The 21,066-nt window shown below is 42.5% G+C and overlaps 1 protein-coding gene across 9 annotated transcripts in view; it reads right to left on the minus strand.

Annotated features, from left to right (window-relative positions):
- Positions 1–21,066, minus strand: part of MCTP1 (multiple C2 and transmembrane domain containing 1) — a 2,372,456-nt gene that overhangs the window by 2,004,377 nt on the left and 347,013 nt on the right. The gene's annotated exons all lie outside the window — the stretch shown is intronic.

Here is a 21,066-nt window from a genome sequence, read left to right on the forward strand (position 1 = left end):
ACATCCATATGCTGAAATGGAGGACTAGAATTGATGTATACATGCAAAATAGCGCTAATATATATATATGCATAGATAAACTGAACACATTATCCAAAGTTAAAATCTCTATACCATACTGGAGGAGATTTGATCCTCGGAGATCTCCGGGGAACACAAATGGACCAATGGCCCTTTGTGTTATTTTAGTGCCGGGATCAACAATGGGTTCATTAGCAGGACTATGTGGAACTGTTTTGTCCATTCCCCAGGTTTGACCATTTTCCAAATGTACAATATTACGACTCACCCTCGCTACTCCGAGCAGCTTTGAGTTCCTGGAGACTTCTTTCCTATGTGGTTTAGGAAGATCGACCCTGACCCATTGTCCCTCCAAAAAATTAGGTTTCTTAAAATGTTTGGTGCAATCGTACCTACACTAGTATCTATTCTGGTGCTCAAGGATTCTCTTAGATACATCACTACTATTCACCACACACCTACTCTCTTCCTTGAGTCAAGTAGCAGATAGTTTGGTTTTAGGAATTCTACCTTTCAGGGATGCAAAAGGAGTAATACCTGTGATGCTGTTGGGTGTGGTGCGATATGCCCACAAGGCGTCTTGAAGAACCATTTTAACCGGAGTACCCATCCTTTCTGCACGCTGTAGACATTGTTTAATCATGTGATTCAACCTTTCAACCAATCCATTTGCACGAGGACAATATAAAGCGGTCTGAGTGATGTTGAATTTGAATATCAACCAGGAATTCTTTCATACGTTCAGATGTGAACTGCACCCCATTGTCAGTAACTTAAATGACAGGAATACCTTCTTCAAAGAACCCCTCTTCTAGATACATGATAAGGGAATTAGTATAAATCTGATGAATGCACTTAGCAACCACCTAACGTGTATGATAATCTACTAACACAAGGATGAAATGCTCATTCAACACGTTAAGATTGAGAAGACCAATTATGTTGAGCGTTAACTTGATCCAAGGAATATCAGGGACTTCCACAGGGGAAAAAAGAGGTTTCTTGGCTTCGTTCATTTTGTCACTTTTAGCGCACTCCCCACAATCTCTCACTTTAGATTCAACCTTGAAGGCTATTTGAAGCCACCAATAGTCTTGATGTATTTTGCTTTTGGTGAGGCTGCACCCTAAATGTCCTGCTTGTGCTAAGTCAATGATTTTTTTCTTTCATTTTCTCTGGAGGAAGAATCTTTTCCCCCCCCCCTGTATACAGTAATGTCTTTCACACTTAATTCGAACCTGACCTCCCAGCACTTGGACAATGACTCCATAATATTTTGTTTGTTTGTAGGCCTACCCCTTGTTTTATACTCTCTTAGAGAATGTAAATCATTGTCAGCTAACATGCATTCATCCCACTCTTCTTTATTCATACTCGTCACTTTCACCACTGCTTCACAGTCCTCCTCATCATCTGTATCTTCTTCAAAGCTAGCCGGAGTGCGGGACAAGAAATCTGCAACCACATTTTGTGCACCAGGTAGATATTGCACCTTAAAATAGTAACCTTCCATCCAAGATCCATCTTGCAATCCTCGGTGTGGTCCTAGCAGAACCTTTTGTAGTGAATTTAAAGACTTAAAGACTTGTGGTCAGTTTTGATGGTAAATGATATACCCCATAAAAAGAATTTAAAATGTCTAAAAATCCAAAAATAGGCGAGAGCCTCTTTTTCCAAAATTGAAAAATTCTTCACAGCACTCTTTAGAGCTCTGGATGCAAAAGCAACAATTTGCTCATTACCATCCACCCACTGTGTTAAGCTAGCCCCCAAACCGTTGTTACTAGCATCCATGCTCAAAGTAGTTGGTTTTACAGGGTCAAATCAGCCCAATGATGGGGCTGCTACAATACCCATCTTCACCGCAGAAAAAGCATAGTGACATTCCTTACTCCATGGAAAAGGAACCTGAGCTTTAAGTAGACTACGTAAGGGTTCTATAATGCTGGCATAGTTTTGTATGAATTTGGTACTTAGAAAGCCCCAAAAAGGACTTGAGTTCATTGACATTGGTGGGGGCCACAGCATTCTGAATGGCTTCCACTAGATTCAACTTGGGTTTTATGCCATTCTGAGAAATAGTGTGTCCTAAATATTCTACAGAACCCACTCCATTACAGCGTTTTTCCTTTTTAAGAGTGAACCCTGCCCTTTGCAATTCTGTAAGCATTCTCTTGAGCATTTCATAGTGCTCCCTCACATGCCATGAATTAGAATATCGTCCTGGAAACATAAAATCCCAAGTAAGTCCTTTAACACATGTTGCATGATTCTTTGGAAAGCGGCCACAGTGGATGCTAGTCTCAAAAGGCATGCATATATAAAGGCCCCCAGGGGAGTTACAAAAGAGGCGAGGTGGCAGGAATCATGATGTAACTCCACCTGGTGGTACGTGGAGGACAAATCCAACACACTAAAGCAGCTTGCACCACTAATTAAGGTAAGAACTTCATGGATGAGCAGCAGTGGATGTCTGTCCACCCATATGTTTGCGTTGAGGTCTTTTAAATCTATGCACAACCTAAGTTCTTTGTTTAAAGATTTGGTTGCTAGAATCCCTGGATACAACCAATGTGAGCTCTCTTTTGGCTCAATCACTCTCAATAACCTGTCTAGTTCTGTTCTCAAAAGGCCAAACATCTTGTACGGAATAGGCCTCGTTTTATGTGCTACAAGTTTGGCTCAGAGTACTAGTAGAAACTAGTATGAACCGCTGCCGCTGGAGAATAAGTTGGGGGATGGTGGTGAAGCTGCCCCAATACAGCAGGTCGTCGTGTTAAAAAGACATTATACTGAAAAGATTCAACAGGTTCTTTATTCGTTCTTAACATCACCACAGGTTCCATTCAGCTGGAGTCAGCTGTAGAACCTTTAGGTCAACCGATGCCAGGACACTCTAAAAGAGATAGGACAAGAGGGGAAAGGGAATCTACCAAGTAGGCAAATTATAACACATTAAATTTACAGACCCTAGGTACATGTTGTACCACTTTACTAGAATCTTATGAGTAAAATAAACATCCTTTAATGAAATATGAGATTGGGGAGAAGCCAATGCTACAATGTTTCAAGGAGTGAGCACATGCACTTTATCACTGGTTAGCCATGGTAAAGTGCACAGCGTTCTAAGGCCTGCAAAAACGAGATCAGCAAAAATAGGATGGTTGAAGGCAAATGGTTTGGGAGAAGACCCTGAAGGCTGACAGGTCTAAAATTAACCAACTCTAATTCAAGCTTTTTGCTGATTGTGGAGGGTTGGTAGACAACTCTGTGTTTACAGAAGGAATTGTAGACACCATTCCACTAACATTTTATGCTGATACAGCATAGGCACCATTTCCCAGAATTTGTTTGTTATTTCATAGGCACTAATATGCAATGCTCTCCAGGCATTTGTGTTCATTAAGAGGTTTTGGTAGGCAATGCTCTGCTAGCATGTTTTGTGGGAGAAGTAGTTATTCACATCTATCACATTTAAAGTTTGAGCGTTATTAATGAAGTTCAGAAACTGAGTGTTCAAGAGTTCATAACAGTTTAGACTCTAATCCTTGATAATCTGAATAATCAAAAAGAATGAAAACTTAAATGTCGTTTTATGGGATCTGTAGTGTTTTTTCAAGTCAGCAAGATACACTATTCTGAGCTCCACTCAATGTTTTCTTAATATATTCATGGAAACATAAAACTTTTTTCACAGAGTTATGGTAATGGATAAGGAACATGGGGTAACAAAAAGGGCAGTGTGTAATTGAGAAACAAGATACAATATGATCCGAGTCTCTCAGGCTCTTCCCTCCCTTATCCCTGGCATACTGAATGGATCAGTCTATGGGCCCAACTCTCAAAGGTGTTTGCATACACCAGGCTTACATGGTCAAATATCCTTACCCACAAATGCAAACTACTTTTCTAATTCACAAGATGCATTTGCTGAGAAAGTATTCTCAGAAATAAATCAAGAGCAGTGGTAGGGGAGGAACGGGAATGGGAATGACAGGATGGGAATAACACCCACAAACGTGCACATATATGGGTTTTCAAAAGCTCGTGTTTTACACCCCCCCCCCCCCCCCATCCTGGAAAAGGACAGACATTTACTGACAAGACAGCAGTCAGTCCTTTTCAAGGTTTGAGAATACAAGAGAAAACCCAACAAAATCGCGGGAGTGTGAGGTGAGGAGATTCTTGGCAATTGAATTGCAGAAAGGCAGTGGCTTCTCCACAACTGCCATACAATTGAGCATGCAGTATTTCTCTGCATTCTTTGAATAGTAAATTCTGATTAATTTATCAGGGTACTCCTGGAAACCTGCATTGTGCAGGTTCATAAACATAACCTTGGAAACATTTATGGATTCCACACTTTTAAAAGCCTTCACTAATGAAGACCTATACTTCTATGTGTAGACCAAATTGTGTATGAGCTAGTCCCTGTATATCCATATGGAAAGAAAGAACTCCATATGTGATCATAGGACTTGCCTCTTAAGGGAAACATCCTTAACAATGAGACATTTATCACGCAGTGCCCTTGCCATGCAGCCTTTACCAAACCTGCCTTTACCACACAGATATGTATATGTGCCTTTACCATGCATGCCTTAACCATGCATGATAAGTGTGGGTAAGGCTGTGTGCAGTGTGGATAAATGTAGGTAAGGTTGTGTGCAGCCAGTCCCTGCATCCAACCCCCTGCAGGAAGCCTTTAGGATTTAGGGTGTGAGTAGTGGTAAAAGGTGGTAAAGGAAGTGTTTGGGGGTAGGGGTGGATAGAGGTAAAGAGTTGTATAGGTAATTTGTAGGTTTAGGGGTGAGTAGTGGTAAAGGGTGGTAAAGGTGATTTTAGGGTCTACATGTGCCTAGTGGTGAAGGGAGGTATGGGTAATTTTATGGTCTAAGGCTCTGTAGTGGTAATGAAGGTAAGAGTAAATTTAGGGTTTAGGAGCGGGCAGTGGTAAAAGAAAGTTCAGAGTTAATTTTAAAAAAAGGGAACTTTGGGGGGTCCCCTAAAAAAAGAAAAATAAATTAAATATTAAATATATACAGGTACGCCCACTTTAAATATACTAACCATGTACGGTAAAGGCATCTTCATGGTAAAAGCATGCATGGTAAAGCCTGCGTGGTAAAGGCATACGTGTAAAGGCATTTGTTGTAATGTACATTAATCTCTTAAAAAGAAGGTGGCCCTGACCTTGCTGTCTTCGTTTGCGTACCAAACAAAATGCACGATATACTTTGGAAAGGTGATGATTTAGAACCGTCAAAGGACCGCTTACGTAAATCACTGGTCAATGCATATATTTGTGTGGTTCCAACAATGCTGAAAAAATCCACTAAAATTTCAAGTTTTCAGTATGATTTATTGCAACATCTGGGCCCTGTAGTTGAGCTGTAAAAATGCCTATGGGCAGACATTTGCTTTGCCTCATATCTGAGTATGATTTATACTCAGCATTACCACTAGCAGTTGCGTGAATTATAATGGTAAATGATTAAATGTGGTGCCTGCTTTTTGCTGACATAATTTAGATATTGAAGAAAATATAGTTTTGCTGCAGAGTGCACAGAGTTGGTAGTTCATACATACTTGCGCTCACACTGCTGCGATTTAAGCAGTTAAATAAAAGAGGCAATAACTATGCATCGTTTAATCATCATATATTTGTGGTAAAGCTCATTTAGCCTGGCCGTGGGTATGATGAGGGTGTAAACCACTAAATGATACATTATGGTATGCTAATGTCTATATATTAAGCGCACTGATGTGAAAGCGCCTTGGCGCTGAGTAAAACACAACAATAAATGGAAATATAAATTATGCAGTACTATTTGATATGATGAATATAAATTTGATTCCTAATACTAACTGTACAGATACAGTGAGTGGCACCCTTTAAGTTCCAAGGTAAGAAAAAGAAGGTCAGTCCATCCAGGTTCTGAAAAGTAGGTGCAAATCAGATTAAAGGAATTACTGCTTCATAGGATGCAGGGAGGATAATGCCTACGACACTCTGGAAGATACAGAGAACCAATACTATGATAGGTGCAATGGCAAAACTATGTTTACACAGAGGGCCAATGCAGAACATTAAAATGGGCAAAAATGGAAGAGCGGATGGGAATACCTAGAATTAGAAGGGCAAATAGATGCAGTGGCATAACAGGAGCCTCTGCAGCCCCCGTGCTGCGGGGTGGCCCCAAGCTGCAAGGGTCCCCCTCGGCACAGCACACTGGCCTGTGAGCTACGGATTGTGTCCAAGGGGGGGGGGGACTCCATGTGCCTTGCGGTGGGGGACCCTCAAGTTTCGTTAGGCCACTGATTAAATGATGCACCAGATGCAAACTTAGGAGCAGATAGGATGGTGAACCCAAGCAGCGATGTTACAATAAACTTGTCTAGAATTAGAGGTAAGAGAATTGGCCACTATTAGCAGATTCCGGAATATGAAAACGCCTGTGGCAGATACTTTGCAGACTCTGTCTTTAAAATAGATAGAGACGAACCGAAAATTAAGCTTTATTGTGGGCCAAGGCAACAGGATAGTGCTGGGACCAAGCTCATATGGCCACCTTGAGTATATTGCTGTTAAGTTTCAACGAGTTGCTGTTCATGCATGCTGCAACAACACACACACATTCATGAAACGTAATTTGTGTAGCATGTTTATTGTCACTGAATCCGACTGCGTTCTGAGCATCATTGGTGTAGGCCATGAAGTAGAAAACAAATTAAAATAGCCAGGGAAAGCATATGGAGGTTGGCAGGGTGGGGCTGAGAAGCGACCCCTGGGGGCCACACAAGGTTAATGTCGACAAGAAAAGCAGAGAACAGGCAGGTGGACAGCCTGAAAATGGTTCGTAAGGAACGATTTCAGCCAGGCATGTGATGGGCCCAAAGACCAAGTTGAAATAGATGGTTACATAGAGTTCTTGGAGACCATGTAGAAGGCCACAATAAACTCAGGAAGAATAAGCGCTGCCTTACTGCCTAAATCTAGTATGAACCAAATGCCATCAGCGAGGGCAATAAGAACTGATTTGGTCATTCGCAAGGGAGGGAATTCAGATTTTCCCGGATTTAGGATTTAGATATTCCGTACAAAGCAGAAGAGTTGCTGATTAACTTCTTACTCCAACATTTTACTAGGAAGGGAAGTAAAGAGATGGGTCAGCCATAGCTAAGCCAGAGGATGTTACACGTATGGTATGACCCTGGCTATCTACCAATCAACTGAAAAATTCCAGAAGCTCGTGAGGAATTGCATAGATAAGCAAGTACCAGACCAACCGTGTCCAGGACTAGATGGAAGAAGTGAGCAGCACTATATGGTCAAAACTAGAACATCACTTAGAGGCCTTAGCAAAGCGAGTGATGGGTCAACTGACATAGGAGTGAACGAAAGTGACTTCTTAGGAGGGGAGGGGAAAGAACATGAAGATGCATTACAGTGATTGGCTAAAGATGCACAAATAGACTGAATCATTTTTTTTCCATATTGCACAGGTCTGCCAAGAGAGTAGTAACTTTATTGCAAGTTTTAGGGGCAGACATTTCCTTTTCGATTCAGAAAAGCTCCTAGGATGCATAGTTGGCCAAAACAATGCATTTGGAATAAGCAGGTTGTAAGATTTTAGCACAGTGAGATAAATCAGTTTTTCAGATGGGAGATATTGATGTTCCAGTTTCTTTATTACTATTACATTGTTGCTTGGCTGTACCTAAGTCTTCCAACTGTGGGGGAGTAGAAACCGTGGTGATCTGGAGGGCTGCATTTAAAGATTATAGCAATTTTGCCACCATGTCAAGAATGGTGATCTATTCAAATAATCTTTTGTGTGCCTTTATACCAGGATTGTGTTACAAAAATTATGTCAAGCGGCAAAAAACTAATGAGAAACATTAATTTAAATATTATGCTTGGCGAGGAAGAGAACATTGAGGAGAAGACTCCCCCAGAAGAGGCCACCTCCCCTTGCCATCCAGCACATCTTCTAAACCAGCTGGGTAATTTAGAAAACCATCACTACCAACACCTCTGCTTATATAAAAGATAAGCTCACCACCACTGGTGGCTTTTAGCACACCCACTCCCAGGACACCATCGGACTGGAGACTACAAAGTGTGAACAAAGAGAAAACAAGGCAGCAGACATTTTCTGCCTTTGCACCCAGGATCTGGAACATCATCCTCTTATCCATCAGGGCATCCCCAATTCTGGCCCAATTTAGGTACGATTTGAAGATGCACCTCTTAAAAGAAAGCAGCCACCTCCTATCTATTACTGTATGCTTCTTTTTGACCCTGTACGGATCTCTGTTGCCATTTGGCTAGTTTACTGTATGCAAAATACTCCATAGATAGATACATACACACAGAAGACATTTTAGAAGGATGGAGTGAGATGTGGTAAAGAAGTGAATGAGGTGAGAGGAAGAGGAGTATTTAAGAATTTGTAAAAGACATGGGGAGGCTACCTGGAGTAGGAGACCTACTGAGTTACGACAAAGAAGTTACTAACTAGAATATCTGATGTCAGCATAATGAAGTAACATATTGACCTTCAACAATATGGAAGCTGTGAATAGTGCCCCTTTGCTGAAAAAACTGCTTTAGTACCTTCAAGGAGGAGTGCTCTGAAAAGGAGTTTGAAGGTAAAGTTTGTATTGTATTTGGCAAGTTTAACCTCTTCCCTGCGGGGGTAATTCCCCCACGGTGCGGGGGGAGGGGGCGCCGTAGCGCCGCTGTGCTCGTGACGAGCTCAGCTCGTCATAACTCACAGGGAAGCTGTGCTCATGATGAGCTGAGCTCGTCACGACCCCGCCCCTCTGATTAATTCTCCCGCACAGGTGGGGAATTAATCGCACGTGGGCGGGCCACGGCCGTTATAACGAGCTCAGCTCGTCATGAGCACAGCTCCACTGTGACTCATGACGAGCTGAGGAGCTGAGCTCATCATGAGCACGCAAGAGGTTAAAAGGAAATATTGCGTAGAAGATACTTTTGACAATAGGATGGGATTTTCTTTGTATTTTTCAGAAAGCTTAGTTGCATATGTCTTTACTTTGTGAACGAAAAGGGCAGAAAATCCAACAACGTGTTCTTATGACAGCAAAGTAAAATAAATAGGCATGCAAGGGCAATTAGTGCATAGAACTTTGTCTTAATGACTGTCTCTGGCTTCCAAACAACAACATGCTTCGAAAACAAAAATGCCATAAATCAGTCATTAAAATGCCATTGTGTCAACAGAGTGAATTAATTAAAGAGCAGACACTTGCTCTGAATTGCAAGCAACACATTATGTTCCATTTAACAGAAAGACCAAAATCTAATGTGGACACAAATGGGACAGTACAACCATTCTTATAGTGCCATACCTTTAACAGGCAGTCCATCAAAACAGTGGTGAAAACCATAAAAACTCATCAAAGCCAAAAGCTGACAGTGACTAACCAAATGCCCACTCCATCACTGTATTTCTCCTATTTTACTCTTTTGAACAATTGATGACATGAGATTTGCCAGACAACTAAAGAGTTCTACAGCTAGACCTAAATAACATTTCAAAAAGCATGAAAAAATACATCGGTGATAACCAAAGTTCTAAGCTGCAATCCAAACGTTTGGCTCCTTTTCATCCTCTATACTGTTTTTACCAAAATGATCACTGTGACATAAGTTTTATATAATGCTTAAATAAGTCACAGAAATACAGTATCCGACAAAAGACTGAGCTGCATGGTTGTTTCTGTAAATCAGCATGATATATAACAAACATTGGCAAAGCTAATAGGTCTTGTCTTTGGGTCCTATTTGCTTTGTCGGTGGCTTTAGGAATATGTTACAGAATAGACATTGAATGTTTTACATAGGTAAAGACTGAATGTGTTATCGTGTAAACATGGAGCACGGAGGTGGAGAAGAGAATCACACAAGTGAGACAGCAGGAAAACACATGCACTCTTGTGGGGTGCTTAAAAAAACATTAAAAAGTAGACCTGAAAAATGAGCAATAAAAGGACACAACTAATGTATCCATTCCCCCGAAGAGGGACAAATGCAAGAAGAAGAAGGAGGAGGCAAGCCTACACAAGCTAAGGAACAAGAAGCAAACAAATGAGAGTGACAATGATGCTGACCATTGGTAAGTGAAGGGCGGAACCTAAGCCCTCTGTAAGCTAACAATACGTCTCACAACAGACAGCGCATATGTTTTCTAGCAGATAATACCTACAAATTGGTCTGATGAAAGAAATATATAGTAATTATGCGGCAAATAAAGGAAACCTCTGGAACTAAATGTATATATGGTAAAGGATAAAGGAAACTAACATGAAGATGGAATGCTTAGCAAGTCCATATTCATTTCATTGTATATGTGTCCGCAATTTGGAGGAAGCACAATTAGTGGGTGGAATGCTTGAAATAATCTCAGCCAGTGGCAATTATTCTAAGCGTATTCACATAGCACAAAAAGTGATGGATTTAATGCTTAAATTAAACTCCGCCACTGGCGAATATTTTTGGCTTTTATTCCATTCTACTATTTGTACCTAGTATCTTCCACTACAGACACGTACCAACCATCAAATCTATCTTGGTCCAAGCTCAAAAGGGGCATCCAAACCACTTACGATAAAGGGAGGCATTGATCATGACCAGGTGCACAGAGATGAGTCATGGATAATTTTAAGAGTGGACGGTTTCTTTTTCAAGTCCATCTTTACATCACATTGTCCTTAACTATGTAAACACCTCTATACACCACTCATGTGGCTAGTGATAAGCTTGGATATCTCCGGGGATACTTTCTTAATTATTATTTTGATACCTTTTGAAAAGATGTTCCTTGATTTTTTTGCCTTGGTATGAACACACACTATAGTCTTAGTAGACAACCGTACAGATAGCAAAATAAAATCTATCAAGATCCGAGATAACCAAGAGCTAAGGGCCTGATTAGACGTTTGAGGGATTGCCAACCCGGTGGTGGTGGTGATCCATGGAGCTCCGGGCCGGACACAGCAGGTGATCCAGAGGATCCAGGGACAACGCCAAAGTGCATAAGAGTCTCGGATCCCCGCCGGAGACTCATGAAGTTTGTCCTCCGAATTTAGGAAGTACAAACCGAGAGGAAAACCTCCTCTTACAATTATAGCACCTTAGCGTGTGCTTCACATAAAGGCACTGACAACACGTGAGTCCCTTGCTTCACTCCCTCACACATAGGTCCTGAAGAAAGCCAGTTATAACAAATAAGGCCTGGCTGAAACTAGTTGACCACACTGGACGTGGGAGACCATAAGTCTCTCCAACCACGTCTAAAAAGCCTTGTTTTTAACCCTGCCCAGGGCCCACTAATAAAGTAATCCTTTGGGACCTCTAGGACAGTATTTTAAAACCTCACTCAATACACCCCCACTGCACACTCACTTGACACAAAACCTGCTCCGCTGTAACCAGGCGTCGTAGCACACCTGAGGCACACTTGGTGCCTCGGGTGGGGCCCGATGATGAAGCATGCCACCAACTAGGTTGGTGGGTGAGGGTCTTCATAAGAAAACCAAGTGTTTTTTTTTTTCCAAAACAAACACATATAACACGTACACTACCTAGTAGCTAGCTCATCTTGATTACTACAGGCATTGATCATGACCAGGTGCACAGAGATGAGTCATGGATAATTTTAAGAGTGGGCGGTTTCTTTTTCAAGTCCATCTTTACATCACATTCTCCTTAACTGTGTAAACACCTCTCTACACCACTCATGTGGCTAGTGATAAGCTTTGATATCTCCGGGGATACTTTTTAAATTATTATTTTGATACCTTTTGAAAAGATGTTCCTTGATTTTTTTGCCTTGGTATGAACACACACTATAGTCTTAGTAGACAACCGTACAGATAGCTAAATAAAACCTATCATGATCCGAGATGACCAAGAGCTAAGGGCCTGATTAGACGTTTGAGGGACTGCCAAACCCGTGGTGGTGGTCCCTGGACCGCCACAATGGCGGTCCACCCGCCGTTGTACAAATATGGTGGTGGGACCACCACAACTACCGGGGATCATGGATCCAATGGCGGTGGCAAGGCGGTCAGAGGCCCTAATATGCTGGTGGTGCTGCTGCTGTGAGACCGCCATGAAAACTATCGCCTCAGGGACATTGGGTGCCTGCAGGGGGGCCCATATTGTGCCCCCCTGTGTGCATTTCCCCTCTTTTCTAAAGTCCATGCCATGCAGGAATGGGCTTTGGTGCTTCCATTCGTTGCCTTTTAATAGGCACCACCTTGTAAACACCAAAGGATCACCAGCCAGACCATGACATTACTCATAGAATGGCAGACAGCTGCCGGTCAAGTTTGGCGGACTTGGAGCCGGGCTATGGGATGGCGGCACGCTCTAAGACCACCCAACTCCTAATCAGGCCCTAAGTTGCTTTGCTTAAGAATTACATTTTTAATTTACAAAAGTAGAGGCACCCAATCTTTATATACGAAAGGATATCCCTCCCATCGGGAGTGAGCCAGCAAAGGGTTCAAGGCAGCCACAGTCTATTCAAATTCAAGTAAACTATGAATGTTATTAATAACAATAAGAATAACAACAACAACATTATTAACAATAATAACAACAACAATAGTAATAATAATGATAATAATAATAATAATTATTATTATTATTATTATAAAGTAAACTATGTACAGCTTTTTATTTTCATACACCTGCTCCAACATATCAATCCTAGCAGCGTTATTAAAGAGATACATATTTTAAAGTGAAAAAAAAATGCAGTTCTAGTTATACAATAAAAGTAAATCGTGATTGAATGCAAAAGCACGTAAATGTGTTTATATGTATCAAGGGAAATCCACCCGTACAGTAGCGATAACTGTAATATAATATTCCACAGGTGCCTCTCCAGGCTCTGGTCTCCACTAGGACATTCCACAGGTGCCTCTCCAGGCTCTGGACTCCACTAGGACATTCCACAGGGGCCTCTCCAGGCTCTGGTCTCCACTAGAACATTCCACAGGTGCCTCTCCAGGTTCTGGTCTCCACTAGGACATTCCACAGATGCCTCTCCAGGCTCTGGACTCCATTAGGACATTCCACAGGTGCCTCTCCAGGCTCTGGACTCCACTAGGACATTCCACAGGGGCCTCTCCAGGCTCTGGTCTCCACTAGAACATTCCACAGGTGCCTCTCCAGGCTCTGGACTCCACTAGGACATTCCACAGGGGCCTCTCCAGGCTCTGGTCTCCACTAGAACATTCCACAGGTGCCTCTCCAGGTTCTGGTCTCCACTAGGACATTCCACAGATGCCTCTCCAGGCTCTGGACTCCACTAGGACATTCCACAGGTGCCTCTCCAGGTTCTGGTATCTACTAGGACATTCCACAGGTGCCTCTCCTGGCTCTGGTCTCCACTAGGACATTCCACAGGTGCCTCTCCAGGCTCTGGTCTCCACTGGGACATTCCACAGGTGCCTCTCCAGGCTCTGGTCTCCACTAGGACATTCCACAGGTGCCTCTCCAGGCTCTGGTCTCCACTAGGACATTCCACAGGTGCTTCTCCAGGCTCTGGTCTCCACGAGGACTCCCCCTGGTGATCTGAACAGTGGCGTAGCTAGGGGGGGCGGTGGTGGCGGTCCGCCCCAGGCGGCACTATTTTGGGGGCGGACAAAGGCATTCAGATAAGGCTCGGCTTGCTTTCGTGGACGTTCGGGGACGGGCAGAGAAGGAATAGGACTCGGGCAATGTCCTCTTCTTTTTTGTGCTGGCAGCTGCCTCCCCCCCCCCCCATTCTCTTCCTATTATTCCCTCTCTTTCTATCTTTCTCCTCACTTACTGAAAACCGTAAATTGAAGAAACGGTTCACAACCTCTTTCCTTCTTTCATTTAGTTGCTTCCCTGTGAAATGGATCCAAAAAAGGAAAACACTCTTGCGGGAAATGCCCCTTTTCTGACATTTTTCTATTCCAAAGTGCAGCGGGATGGAGAGAAATAGAAGGTTTTAAATATTAAAAATAAATACATAACTAAATAAAGCAAGACAGAGTGGTTGCAAAGTGGCCAGATTGGTTTTATTCACATCCAAATACATCAGCCTCACTTTACAGAGTTTGCCAGTGAAGTGCTACTTTTGTTTTCTAGTCTTTCTTTGAACAGCATTGTTGTCCCCAGGTGGGGAAGTGTACCATTCCTGGAGGTACTGCAATACCTGGTTGATGGGTGGATTGGAAAACAAAATGTGTACCATGGCTCTGTTTATGGATGTGGTCTTTTGAAACCATACTGCTTACGTTTATTAAGGATATAAGCAATGGACATTGAAACGGTTCCCTTCAGGGCCCTGAAGTCATGTCCTTAACTTTTCAGGTAAAACCACTTGCTGATTTCTGAATAGTGAGTGAGAGATCGTTAAGGTAACCATGTTGTTTCTGCTTACATTTCACATGCTTTACTTAATCTTGCATTCCCTATGAGTGTTTGCTTTTACTTTTTTGTCAGGCAGCATATTACTCTTATCGAGTGCATAATTTGAATTGAGCCACATCCAAGTGTTTATAGCGGGCACAATTAGGTTGTAGCTGAAGGCAGTGAGAGTTTCTCTCAGTGGGGCAGTATGGTGTTCAGCGGGGGAGAGGATGTGGCACTATGGCCAGAGCTGTCGAATTTGGAACTGGGGAACTGGGTTCAGCCTTCATGACCAGTCCACCAGACCACTCTACTGAGGGAGCATATTCCCATGCTAGACCTTAGAAGGCCCCACTAGACCTTAGAAGGCTTGATGTCTTAGCACAAGCAGGTGTACCCTAGTGGTGTCAATTGTGGGTTCACCTTGAAGGCTTGTCCACCACAATCCATTCTGAAGTTCATCTCCAGTCTTGCGGGCAGGCCTACGAAGCAGCACACCCTAGAGCAACAGTGATCTAGTCACTGTGACTCTGTCACTGAGGTCATATGAACCTTGAGCAGGTTAGGGCGGTGCGAACGGTGTGACCGCACTGGGTACCTTTTTCGGGTGGGTGCGTAGTGTTTGCAAGTATATTACGGTTTAAAAATACATGCTGCCTCCTTCCTGGCCTCCAGCAATTTTCAGAAACAATAAAAATGTCATGATAACTTCGGTGATTAATGTTCTTGCTAGAGAGAGATCCCAGTTTTGTCTAGTGGAAGGGTTGACTCCTGGAAAGGTAGCACAGAGGGTTAATGTGCCTGCTGCAAAGAACATGTACCATGCAGATCACAAAGTGCACTGCTTTAATAGGGGGACCATGATGAATGGTCATTTAATGTCAGCTGTAGAGGATGGATCCCTGAACAGTGTCATGTATGTACATGTTTGCATTGTGCTGAGGGGATTACCAGGTAATTGTTCACGCAGCTCTCTGATGGATGTCACATGCGGTTTTTCTGAGTCCCCAGATAGATCATGCAGTCTGGGTGTTCTCTTTTGTACTGCCAGTCACTGCCAGTCACTGGTGTATTCAACTGTGTAGCCTTGGAACGTGTCATGTATGTGCATGTAACTTGCATGATCGAGGTAACTATTAGCGGCGACTACTTGTCTCCAGGTCCTCTTTCAAGTGCTTGCCGTCCTTTTTCCCCAGCAACCCACCCTCCCCAGGGGCGGCAATATTAGGGATAGCTCCGGGCGCCACAAGCTCTAGCTACGCCTCTGGATCTGAAAAGGTATTGTGATTGGAAATGGCTGGGCTCCTCGCGCCTGCCTGCTCGAAGGGGACTTCAAGCTGCAGAAAGAGAACTGATCCTAATGGAGGCTTTGCAGGGAGACTACCATTGCCGCACAGGAGGCGCGCTCCTCGGATTTGTTAGTCATCTGACATTAGGCTAATGATATCTAGGAATATTCCAAGAGAGGACATATTTCAATCAACTTCAATCCACTTCACTCTCAACATGGCTCGGACCCTTGAACAAAAGCATTCAACGCTGTTTAATAGCTTCAGGGAGCAAGTGTGCTGTTCCATGTAGTTAAATAACAATTGTAAATTAAGGTGCATATTAAACGGCCTCCACTTTAATAAGGATGGCAAAGGAGAGCTGGATTAATGACCTCAAGTCTGTTCATGTAATTTAAAGAACTGCACCGCTGGCGAAGGCAAATGCAGAATAATGCCTACATTCCGTGATAATGCCGAAATGTGTTTGCAACTTTGAGCGGCTTTTAAAGTTGTGAACACGGACAAAGAACTACGAGGCAACCCTTGCCGAACCCGGGGCAATCGAAACTGCAACTCCAGTTTTAAAGCACACAACGCAAGAGCGGATGTACCGTGGCGAGCCAGAGCCGAGCCAAGGGGCTTGCTGGGCTCTGAGTGCCATTTGGCATGTAAATCATGCAACAAACATCATCTAACATATACCAATTTTTGTTGTTGTTGTTATTTAACAACCAGAAGCGTTTCATCTTTGTACATCAGATTATATTACAGCAGTATAAGGTAATTATTAAACATTTTTAAACCTGAACTTAAAACACATTCTTGCCCACTCCACATCAGTCCTCGCCCTGAAGGTAATACCATTAGTCAACTGAGAGGTCGCATTTCTACTATGTACCCTAAATGTTGGCTAAGTGCAAATTATAAATGGGCAACATTATAGTCTATTAAATCAAACACAAGAGGTTTATGTACAGTAACATACTGAGCTCACATAATTATTTCAAATGCAGAACAAAAAAGAAATGCTGCAGCATTATTAATTTAATTTTGGAATAATAATAATAACTAGCATTTTTAAAGCGCGCAGCTACCTCAGCGCTGGGGGCCATCGGGAAGAATAAGCGAGCTATTGCCCTGAGCCACATGATGCCGGGCTAACCTGCCGCTGGCGATCGAACCGCTAGGCCCTGTGTTCCGGAGTCAGCCGCCCTGGCCGCTGCGCCACACATCTAAGGGACCTTTTACGACTGAGATCGTTGGTTTCACTTCCGACTGGCTGATTATAATACAGCCGGTCAGAACTGAAACCGGCAGGTCATTCCAGCTGGCTTTCCACAGGCTCAAGGAGCTCGTCAGCTGGTCAAAGCCGTTTTAGACGTCCAGATTATGATGCCCGGTTTCCGGCCGGCTTTCCATGCCGGACTTCCCGACATGAAAAGCTTGTCGGAAAGCATGCTTTGGGTCCCCTAGCAGGTCCCCCTTTTCTTTGCAGTCTCCGGTTGCAGGCTGAAGGGGCACCTATGGTGCCCCCGTTCATCCCCGCACCCTGTGGCAGGCACCTTATGGTGCCTGGCACAGGATGCAGGGATTAACACAATCTTCCATTTCTCCATGAGAGCTTGTGCTACGGCCGGTTTACAGCCATAACACATGCTCCCATAGGGAAATGTCGGAATGTAACTGCACCATGTGCGGTCACACTGTAATTAGGCGGTCGGAACTGCAAACCAGAGGTCGGTCGGTCCAGTTTCTGCCACGTTGTCGTTCAGAGGAAACTCCGACCGACATCGTAATAAGCGCCAAACTGATTTCAAACATATTAAATAAAAATATGATTTGACCTAAACCCGACCTATTTTTAAGTAAGCACGCCTCTTTTTCCAACCACTCCCCTGGTCCCTCCCACATTTACTAATAAATGGTAAACTCCACATAGAAAATATAGGAGAGGCGGTGGTGAAGATTTACAAAAGCAGGGTTGTGAATAGTATTTTGTAGTACTTTTGTAGTGCTATTGTAGTAGTACTAAATATACTACAAAACTCAGTTTGTCTCTAAGCCCCAAAGATGGTAAAGTACGAAAAACATGTTAATATTTAAGAGTGCATTATAAATAGTAATTGCTTCACACCTACATTTGCTACATTTTGGAAGTGTCCAGAGGCCCTAGAACCCTATTTTTGGCACCCTGTGAAAGGAAACAATATTGTGCCTTGACCTTAAGATCAACATACAAATTATTGTTAAGGTAAGACCAGATGTATTATTATTAGCTCCGCTGGGACAATAATTTGGAATTCATATGATAGTCACAATTTATCATGATAAAGCACCAGAAAAGAAAATCTACAGGTAGTGCCTTGTGTCCACCTGCCTGATTAAAAACAATCCTCACCCCATTTAACTTGCCTCCCATAAAAGCAGAGGGATGTTGTAACTCGAATACATTTTACATAACTAAATTGTGAAGTTGACACTGTCTTTATGCATTTTCCCCTTGAGACCTTTTAGGGGATTGCCTCCTACTCCCTCGCTGCTCAAGCGACAATGAAATCCCCCAAATTTAGCTCTACAATTTGTGTAAAAATTCAGGTAATATGGAAGTAAGCTGGGTCTGTGATAACACCTTAATATGATGCTCTGCAATATGCTCATTCAACAAATAAGTTCAACCTTATAATGACCACAGTGGCCCCATGCACCATGCACTAAAAGAGCAGGAGTTTTTACTGCAAAAAGCTGGATTAGTGGGGTCCCTGAACTGTAAGGAAATGGCACTATCAATAGTAGCCAGATTTACTTTAGCATTTAGCATACTCCTACATGTTCTCCAGTGGTTTTTCCATGACAATACCCAGATCATCAGTCTTTCGTAGTTAGAGTCTCTATCAACAAGGCTATAGACTAACCAATTAAATGTACAGCATTTGTTTGCGAACAAAGAACAAAAATTCTTAATTTGTCAAGATTGAGAAAACTATTCTACAAAATTCATTTCCTCATCATGTAATATAGGGTCGACCTTTCCTACAAGTTAACGGGCCTAGAAAATCAGGCCCGCAGAAATAACTTACGATTTCTTGGAATACCTGAAAAGAAGGAAGGGACTGATGTTAGACAATTTGTTATTTGACTTTTAAATGAGGCTTTTCCTGACTTAAAATCATGGGACTGGGCAAAAGAAGTCCAAAGAGCGCATTGTTTCCCCTTTTCTATTAAGAAACCTCGTCAGGGTGAGACAGATTATCCCCGGGCAATCCTTGTCAGCTTTAACAACTTCCTCGCTAGAGAGGAAATTTCAGCCTTAGCCAGACCCGAGAAAAGAGCAATTGCAAAAGGATGCACATTTTTTGTGCGGCCGGACTTTTGTCAGGCAACGGTGGCCCAGCGCTGGCATTTTAGACAATTAATACCTGATTTCCAGAAAAAAGGGGCCACCGTTTACCTCCAGAACCCAGCCAAACTAAAAATCTTTTGGAAAGGGCAAACAAAATTCTTCTTATCAGAGATTAAGGCTAAGGAGTTTCTACATACATTATAAAATTTAGATCGTTATTAGGCGGGATATTATGTTCTAATTAGCTTGTAATATCACTATACCAAACTCAATTCTTAAGTCACTATGGTTATATTGGATTCTTATTTTTTGTCTGCTTCTCCTTTTTTCCTCTTGGGGTGTGCGGAGCTGAAGGGACGCGGCACTCCATACTTTACAGGAACTGAGAGTTCCTGAGCCTCATGTGTGGGGGAGGGGGGTGGGTGGCTGGTCTCGGACCAGGGGGTGGAGGTGGTGGTGGTGGTGGGGGGTGGGGTGTAATGCAGCAACAATAGTTAACCCGGGCATTATAAAACAGATTAGTTGGACTTTTATAAGCCATAAGAGTATTAAGAATCAATTAAAAAGATTATTGTTCATCGTGTTTTTCAAAATTCTAAAATGGGGAGAAAAATTAAAATCTGTTCGTTAAATATCAATGGCCTGAATGATTTTAAAAAGTTAGGGATTTTGCGGCATTTGATTCAATCTTTGCAATTTGATATTCTGTGCCTTCAAGAGACACATATTCCATGGTCTAAGAGGAGTTTGTTGAAAAATTTGGGTCTTGAGCTTCTAATCTGTTCCAAACAAACGGGTGTCACAAGAGGAGCTGCTGTTCTCATAAAACAAAGGATTGGGAAATGTGTTAGAACTTTAGGGCGATAAATGGGGGATATGGGGACTAGCGGAAATTGTTATTTAAGGGACTAAATTTACTGTTGGCTCTATATATGGTCCAAACCTAGACGATAAGGAAGTATTTAATTTAATTAATTCTGAGTTAGCTGATTGGAATCAACCTTTAATTCTGTGTGGAGATTTTAATATCAACATTGATGCTAATTGTAATATCAGGAATACTTGGAATTACAAAGGTCGTAAGATCCAAACCTTTAGAGCCCTCAGGGAACTAATCTTAGGGAACGGACTGATAGATGCGTGGAACAAGCTAAGACCCACGGAGCCAGGCTTTACTTATTTTTCAGCTCTGCACCAAAAATTTGTTGTTTAGATTATTTTTTTATTTCTGCACACAAATCGTCTCCGATCATAACCCTATTGTACTAGAATTATTACTTTCTCCTCAGCATTATTTTCAAAAAAGGCAATGGTCATTTCAAAGAAATCTACTGTTAGATCAGGACTATCTAGCTCATATGGATATGACTATAAAGGAATTCTTTTTGAACAATAATAATACGGCTTCGATCCAGACAGTTTGGGACACTTTTAAATCGATTATAAGAGGTGAGACCCTGAGCTATTCGAAATACCGTTTTAAAAAAAAACAAGCCGGATTTAAGGTCGCCTTGGACAAAGTAATTCAGGCGGAATTAAAGCTAGCCTCTTGTATCAGATTCGGTTCTGGTGTACAGGAAGCTCAAAAAGCTCTGTCCTCTGAGCGGTCAGCCGTCTATTCACTTCTGGCTGAGCAGGTAGCAGTGAAGTACAAATTATTTAAAAAAGAGTGCTATGAATTAAGTGAGCAGACAGGCAGAATACTAGCGCAAAGATTGAGGCAGAAAGCAGCTATCACTGAAATAATCAAAATTACTGATCAAGATGGTGTAGGTCAAGAGTCTAGGTCTGGTATATTGAAGGCATTCCGGGACTTTTTATCAATCTCTGTATAATAAATTGAATGATGGTACTAGTGTAAGGAGCGATGCGTCCAGTTATTTTTCAAACTTAGATTGTTCCTCTTCTCTTACTGAAGATCAAAGAGCAGTGCTATCCGCCCCAATCGCTTGGGAAGAGATAGAAGGGGCTATTCTTGGACTAGCTCCTGGTAAAGCAATGGGTCCGGA

This window comes from Triturus cristatus, chromosome 2_1, assembly GCF_964204655.1.
Source record: "Triturus cristatus chromosome 2_1, aTriCri1.1, whole genome shotgun sequence".
NCBI classification, from domain to species: Eukaryota; Metazoa; Chordata; class Amphibia; order Caudata; family Salamandridae; genus Triturus; species Triturus cristatus.